Source organism: Silene latifolia, chromosome 10 (assembly GCF_048544455.1).
Source record: "Silene latifolia isolate original U9 population chromosome 10, ASM4854445v1, whole genome shotgun sequence".
Classification (NCBI taxonomy): domain Eukaryota; kingdom Viridiplantae; phylum Streptophyta; class Magnoliopsida; order Caryophyllales; family Caryophyllaceae; genus Silene; species Silene latifolia.
Genome location: NC_133535.1, coordinates 141,038,886 through 141,045,568, shown reverse-complemented (window position 1 = coordinate 141,045,568; position 6,683 = coordinate 141,038,886). Strand labels below are relative to the sequence as shown.

Below are 6,683 nucleotides of genomic sequence, written 5' to 3'. Positions count from 1 at the left end.
GGTGTCTTTTGGTCTTGTCGTTGGTCGAATGACTATGTACAAGGGAAAGGGTTTAGGGTTGGATTAGGCGGATCCGCGGTAGCGGATCCGCCTAATCCAACCCTAAACCCTTTCCCGTCCCGTTTTAGGACACCGGCCCCTACCGTTAACCCCGTCCCCCAAAAAGGGTTCACCCGTCCCCTCCTAGGGTGTCTTTTGGTCTTGTCGTTGGTCGAATGACTATGTACAAGGGAAAGGGTTTAGGGTTGGATTAGGCGGTTCCGCGGTAGCGGATCCGCCTAATCCAACCCTAAACCCTTTCCCGTCCCGTTTTAGGACACCCGGCCCCCTCATCGTTAACCCCTGTCCCCCAAAAAGGGTTCACCCGTCCCCTCCTAGGGTGTCTTTTGGTCTTGTCGTTGGTCGAATGACTATGTACAAGGGAAAGGGTTTAGGGTTGGATTAGGCGGTTCCGCGGTAGCGGATCCGCCTAATCCAACCCTAAACCCTTTCCCGTCCCGTTTTAGGACACTCGGGCCCCTACTGTTAACCCCGTCCCCCCAAAAAGGATTCACCCGTCCCCTCCTAGGGTGTCTTTTGGTCTTGGCGTTGGTCGAATGACTATGTACAAGGGAAAGGGTTTAGGGTTGGATTAGGCGGATCCGCGGTAGCGGATCCGCCTAATCCAACCCTAAACCCTTTCCCGTCCCGTTTTAGGACACCCGGCCCCTACTGTTAACCCCGTCCCCCAAACAAGGGTTCACCCGTCCTCTCCTAGGGTGTCTTTTGGTCTTGGCGTTGGATCAAGAACAGTTTCAGACTATAAATCATATAGCTTATTTTTGAATCCTATAGCTTATTTTGTGAGATCGGGGTTTATTTTGTGCATCTCGGGTCTTATCCCCGGATTCAGACTATATAAATTTTATGCCTTATTTTGTGAATCATAGAGGTTAATTTGTGAAAGCTGAAGTTATTTTGTGAATCTCGGGTCTTATCCTCACATTCAGACTATATAAATCTTATGTCTTATTGAAAAGAATCCTTGAGGTTATTTCGTGAAACTGGAGAGTTATTTTGTGAATCTCAGGTCCTATCCCCCCCAAAATAGACTATATAAATATTAGTTCTTATTTTTGTGTATCCTTTCAGCTTATTTTGTGACGCTAAAGATGATTATTGTGAAACAGGCTACAAGATGAAGCGACCATCACAGGCGGTTGTTGAGCAAGCTGCCGCTCCTCCACCAGCAAAAAAACAGAGGGTGCGTACAGAGGGACTGCCTACAGTGAGGACTCGAATGTCGCCAAAAGGGTTGTACAACTTTCTGAAAGATACGAAAAATCCACCGAGTGATCAACAGATTCAAGCTATAAAAGACATGGGCTTTGGCGGTCTGTTAATGATTGAAACAGACAAGGTTCCCGGGGACCTTGCTTATTGGCTAGTGTCAAATTACAACCCAGCAAAGGGATGGTTATTTGACAAAAACTCCCCTGTATTAGAGGAGGACATCCATCTTTGCATGAGCATTCCAATGGGTTCAAGACCTGTTGAGGAAGCGTCACATGTGGATAAGTGTCCTGCTTATTTAGCTACGTTGGAAAACTTCCGAAAGCAATATCCATACAAATATATCGATGATCACCACGTCTTGAACAAATTATCCATGCAGAAAGATGGTGGAGATGACTTTAAACGAAATTTCATCGTTTACATATTCTCGTCTCTGTTGGGTGGTGTGAAAGGGAATCGCGCAAGTTTGAGGATTTTAAAAAGTTTAGGTGATACTTCACTGATTCCGGAATTCAATTGGTGCAATTTCATCAAAAGAAGTTGGTGACCAAGTTGAGTCTTGGCAAAAGGAGGAGTGGAGAGATGTCAAACGCTTGAAAGGAGATAATTTTTTTGGTGGACCCATTATGGTGCTCGTGTACATTTACTTGGACCGTTTCGTCTATAAATCAAGATTGGTCGTAAGAAAGTTTCCAACTTGTTGTAATTGGACGAAAGAAAAAATTGCAAAAAGAATTAAACAGGAGTTGAAGGCAAAAAAAGGTTTCGGTCAAGGTTCTGTGGAGCCTCCCCTTGTCATGAGCTACCACACACTCGCACCCGCACCTCAGCCACCGGTCACAAAGCTTGAGCATGTTCGGTCAAAATCAACCATTCAATACCACGAAGAAGGCAAACCAGATATAGGGTCTGATATTCCACATTGCGGTGACAAGGAAAGCGATGGCCTTAGTGACGGTAAGTGTGAGATTGTTCACAAACTTCTTTGAAGCCGCAAAGGTAGCGGCTGCACTTTCGCTAGCTACGAGATCTCTTGCTATTCAAGCTACGATCAAGCTACCTTCCTCGAATGCGTCTCTCTACTATGGTGGCAATTTGTTAATGGTATTGCGGACGGGTATATTTCATCCCAACAGGATGAGTTTGATGAGAATGTTGGGGATGAAGAAAATGCCGATGGGAATAAGGAGGAAAATATAGAGATGGGCAATAATGAGGATGCTAATAAGGATGAGGACGGTGAATCGAATTTGGACAACGTGGTCAATAATATCGTTGGAAACACGTTATCCATTTCAGCGAATGTTGTGGAGAATGATCACGTTGTTAATGACGATGTGGACAGGATGGGTGGATGGTCCGACGCTGATTTACGTGCGGCATTGGAAATTATGGATGACACTTTTGTACCGATTCGTGCACCAGATCCCAAAGTGACAAGCAAACCCATTCGGAAACGTCGTAAACCAAGATTGCCAACCCCATCATATTGCCCACGGTGGAGGCTGCTAGCAGACGACGATCATTTTTTGTCTTCGAAGAAGCGGATCTATTGATCCTCGGTCCCACCAACACCAACACACCGGTTGTCGAACTAGCCGAAACCCCAATTGTTATTGATTTACCTGATACTCCAATGATTCCAGTCGTCCGTCCACCATCTCCGAAATCGTGTGTGGAAGAATCGAGCAATTGCACGAAAAACCATTGGTCACTCACCCGTACATTCGTCGTCGTCATGGAAACCGTTTGTCGGGTGATGAAACCACCGGTCCGTGCCGAGAAAGAGAAGAAGAGGGACCAGGTGAGGAAAGCATACAAGGTGAGGAAAGAATAGATCGAGTGTCGGAGGGAAGAGGATGAGGGAACAGATTTCCTACATTATCGGTACCATCGCCGATCGATCATGTTGATGTCACTAATGTTGATGTCAATAATGTTGATGTCAATACTCCTATTATTCGCGTCCTAGAAGAGAGATAATTCCAGCTGCGCCTATCGATCTCCGTATCTCCAAAGAAACATCGGTGTTATTCGCTTTTAATAGGGAGGAGAAAATATTGTTGGATTTCGGGCTTTGCTCAACAAAGTAGAACAAAGGTATTTTACTATGACCTTGTTTTGTAAATCTCGGGTCTCATTTTGTGAATCGGACAATTTATAAATCGTAGGGCTTATATTGTGAATCCAATAGACTGTTTTTGCGAATCGACGGCTTGTTTTGCGAATCGATTGTTTTGATTGTTGAGTGCGGTGATATTCTTTTTCAAAGTAACACTCGAGAGATTGACAAGGAGCATGTTGAGGACTATACGAAGGTGATCGAGTATGTTTCAAGTGTAAATATTTGGTGTGAGATTCTAAACAGTAATGAGAAGTTGAAATCACCGGATTCTCCTGTTCGTTTATTTGTTCCATACTCCAATGACGGTGTTAGTTCCCCTCCGGGTTGTCTGGAAAATATTGATGTTTCTTGATTCAATTAGTAAGTTTTGGTTTGGTGTTATTATGTTTTGTGAAACCTATTTTCATCTTTATGTTCTTCTTTTCATTTCATCTTGTCTTGTTTTCAGATTTGCACTCCAATCATGTCTACATCATGCCCACCGTTCTTCTTTTGTTTCGACCTTCGATGGAATAAATTGACAGTCATACACCCTATGAATGGAGTAGATGTTAACTATTCTGATTATGTGCAACCTACGGTGCGTCTTTTCCTCCATTTCTGGTTATGCAAAGCTGTGAATTCACGATCAAAGTGTTTGACAAGCATGTAACACATCCACATAATTAAGTGCTAATTTAGGTTGTGTCTGTGCAGAAAGACAGGCTCATTAATTGGGTTTCACCAAGATTCGCAGCATGGTCGACATGATGCCCGAGTTGTTTATCCCTCCTTCAATTTTGAAGTCTGGTGAAATGGATACCGGCGTCTACTTATTTCACCTGTTGGAGCATTACAAAGGGAACAAAACTGACTGTCCTTTAATTATAACTTCTGTAAGATACCTTTACTTAACCTTGTGAACCTGAGAGTTAGATTTGTCAGACCTGGAGTTAATTTCCTGAAACCTGGGGCCAGTTCTGTGAACTTTGGAATAATTATAAGGACTTTTTGTTTTGCATTTATAGGTAAGTCAACTGAAACGCTATGCATTGAAGTTATGCCTTCGAATTATGACCTCCGGTGACAACATGTTGAAAGCTACTGTCGAACGAAGTGCAGAAGAGTGGAATTGTGTGCCTATGTATGACCCATTCCCTTATTAATCATGTTTTGTGAATCTTAGATGTTATTATTTGTTTTATCTGTTGTTCTTAATTTCTGAATCGTGTGTCTTATTATGTGAATCAAAGATCTTGATTTGTGAATCACAGATCTTAAGCTGTCTTATTAATATTTGTCAGGGGCTACCGGCGTCTACCTTATTCTGAAGACGACCTTGTGAAGTTTATTTGGCACCGCAAAGGAAGAGATGTCACACAGTAAGTATTTTTCCCCTTTACTTTTATTTTTTTGTGCTTTTCCCTTGCCCCTTTACTTTAATTTTTATTTTTATTTTGGATAATTCTAGTAATGTTTCTTAATGTGCCTTACTACAGCGAGGCTATGGTGTGTACTGAGTGGATGGAAGTCACACGAGCGGGTTTATCTACGCTTAGATCGCGTCGATGGGTTATGGATCAAGTAAGTAGACTACTATCGCGTTCATTTCATTGTATTATCGTAATCTTTTGTTTCATTCCTACTATTGTTTTTTTAGGTGATTGATATGTTTGGGATTAAGACGACACTTCATCGACGGATCTTCTCAGACTTACCATCGATTGTCATCGTGGTTAGCTTTGAACTTGTTTTAATATTCAAGTATCTTGATTATCCCAAATTGATATGGTTTGTAAAATCACCTTTTGTGGTATGTAGAACTGTACAAAGAAGAAAACCCTTGTATTTGGAATCAATACATCAGTGGGACATACAAACCGGTGAATGGTGCCACAATCCGAAAGGTCTGGTCCCTCCACAATATTTTTTTTTTTTTTTTTTTTTTTTTTTTTTTTTTTTTTTTTTTTTGTGGCGGACATGTAGGGCTGTAAATTGGAGACTAATCTTTATTATATCAGGTTTTTATACCGCTGATCAAAGACAAACATTGGTGGGCTTGTATATGCGATATGGAGAGTAAAACGAATTACATCCTCAACTCAAGCAACAGCGTACAGTCTTATGATGTACATAATACAACCATAGACATGGTATTAATTATTTGCCTAATCTAACCCTTGACAGTTTGTGAATCAGAGTATATAAAACATTTTTAGTGTACAATCAGTATTAACTCGAAACATTTTCAGGTGGCCAAATTATCTCCTATTTTGGCAAGTAGTTCCCCGTCATATTATCCCATGCGGTTTTCGCACTCTCACAGGGTTATAACTCTCAAAGTTCCTCAACAATCAAATAAGTAAGTTATTCCCTAATGTGTCCGCTTTACGGAAATTAAATATTGTTTACTAAACAGTTGAACACTATACTACATTCAGTTTTGATTGTGGAGCTCACGTGTTGAGGTATTTGAGTATGTTGATTTGTGAGCTCGGTGATTGGCGAGAATCCGGACAATTATCGGTAAGAAACAAGTTGAACAAAGATACGTACATGAAATCTGTATTTGAAAGCGTGTTGTTCATTAATTTCATCTATAATTTCTTACAATTGCAGAGAATGCCAGATTTTCGAAAGTCTGTAATGATGCAACTACTTTCATGGGATGCAAATACTAGAACGGTACAGTCCCGGTTCTTTAATAACTTTTGCATATCAAATCCCCATTCATTCATAGTATCCGCGATATTTTAAATAGTAGCGAGCCATGCTTGTCCGTGTATATATTTTGAAATATTTTATGTGTTTTCTGATATAGGAGTATAAGTAGCAAGATGTGCTTGTCTATGGTGGTGATATGATGTGAAGCAGGGAGATCGTTCTTCAGTGTATGCAATCAAGTCGACAAAATGAGACCTGAGATTCACAAAAGAATGTTATTAGTGAATATGGTATAAGCAGGGAGATTGATTTAACTTGTGGTGGATACAATCAAGTATTATGTTAGTATAGTATTAGATGGTATATGCAGGATCTATCAAGTATTCTAGTGAATATGTTATTAGTCATTTAGTTGGGTGCTAATCTGCTTATTTTAGTAGATCTCCTTTTGTAATAGTTGATTTTAATCAATGGAATTGATTAGTCGCTTGAGTTTGTGAAATTTGACGTGGATGATTTATAAAGCGTCTGATTCGCAAAATTAGACCTGAGATTCACAAAAGAATGTCTGAGATTCAAAAAAAAAGACGATATTCACAAAAAGATGGATTCACACAACAAGTCGACAAAATGAGACCTG

General features: G+C 40.8%; 1 long non-coding RNA gene across 1 annotated transcript; it reads left to right on the top strand.

The window, feature by feature from the left end:
- Window positions 1-4,218: 4,218 nt before the first annotated feature.
- On the top strand, window positions 4,219-4,761 carry LOC141609255 (uncharacterized). Its single transcript, XR_012527317.1, has 3 exons — window positions 4,219-4,275; window positions 4,408-4,523; window positions 4,684-4,761. It is a non-coding gene; the product is annotated as an uncharacterized LOC141609255 (long non-coding RNA).
- Window positions 4,762-6,683: the final 1,922 nt, after the last annotated feature.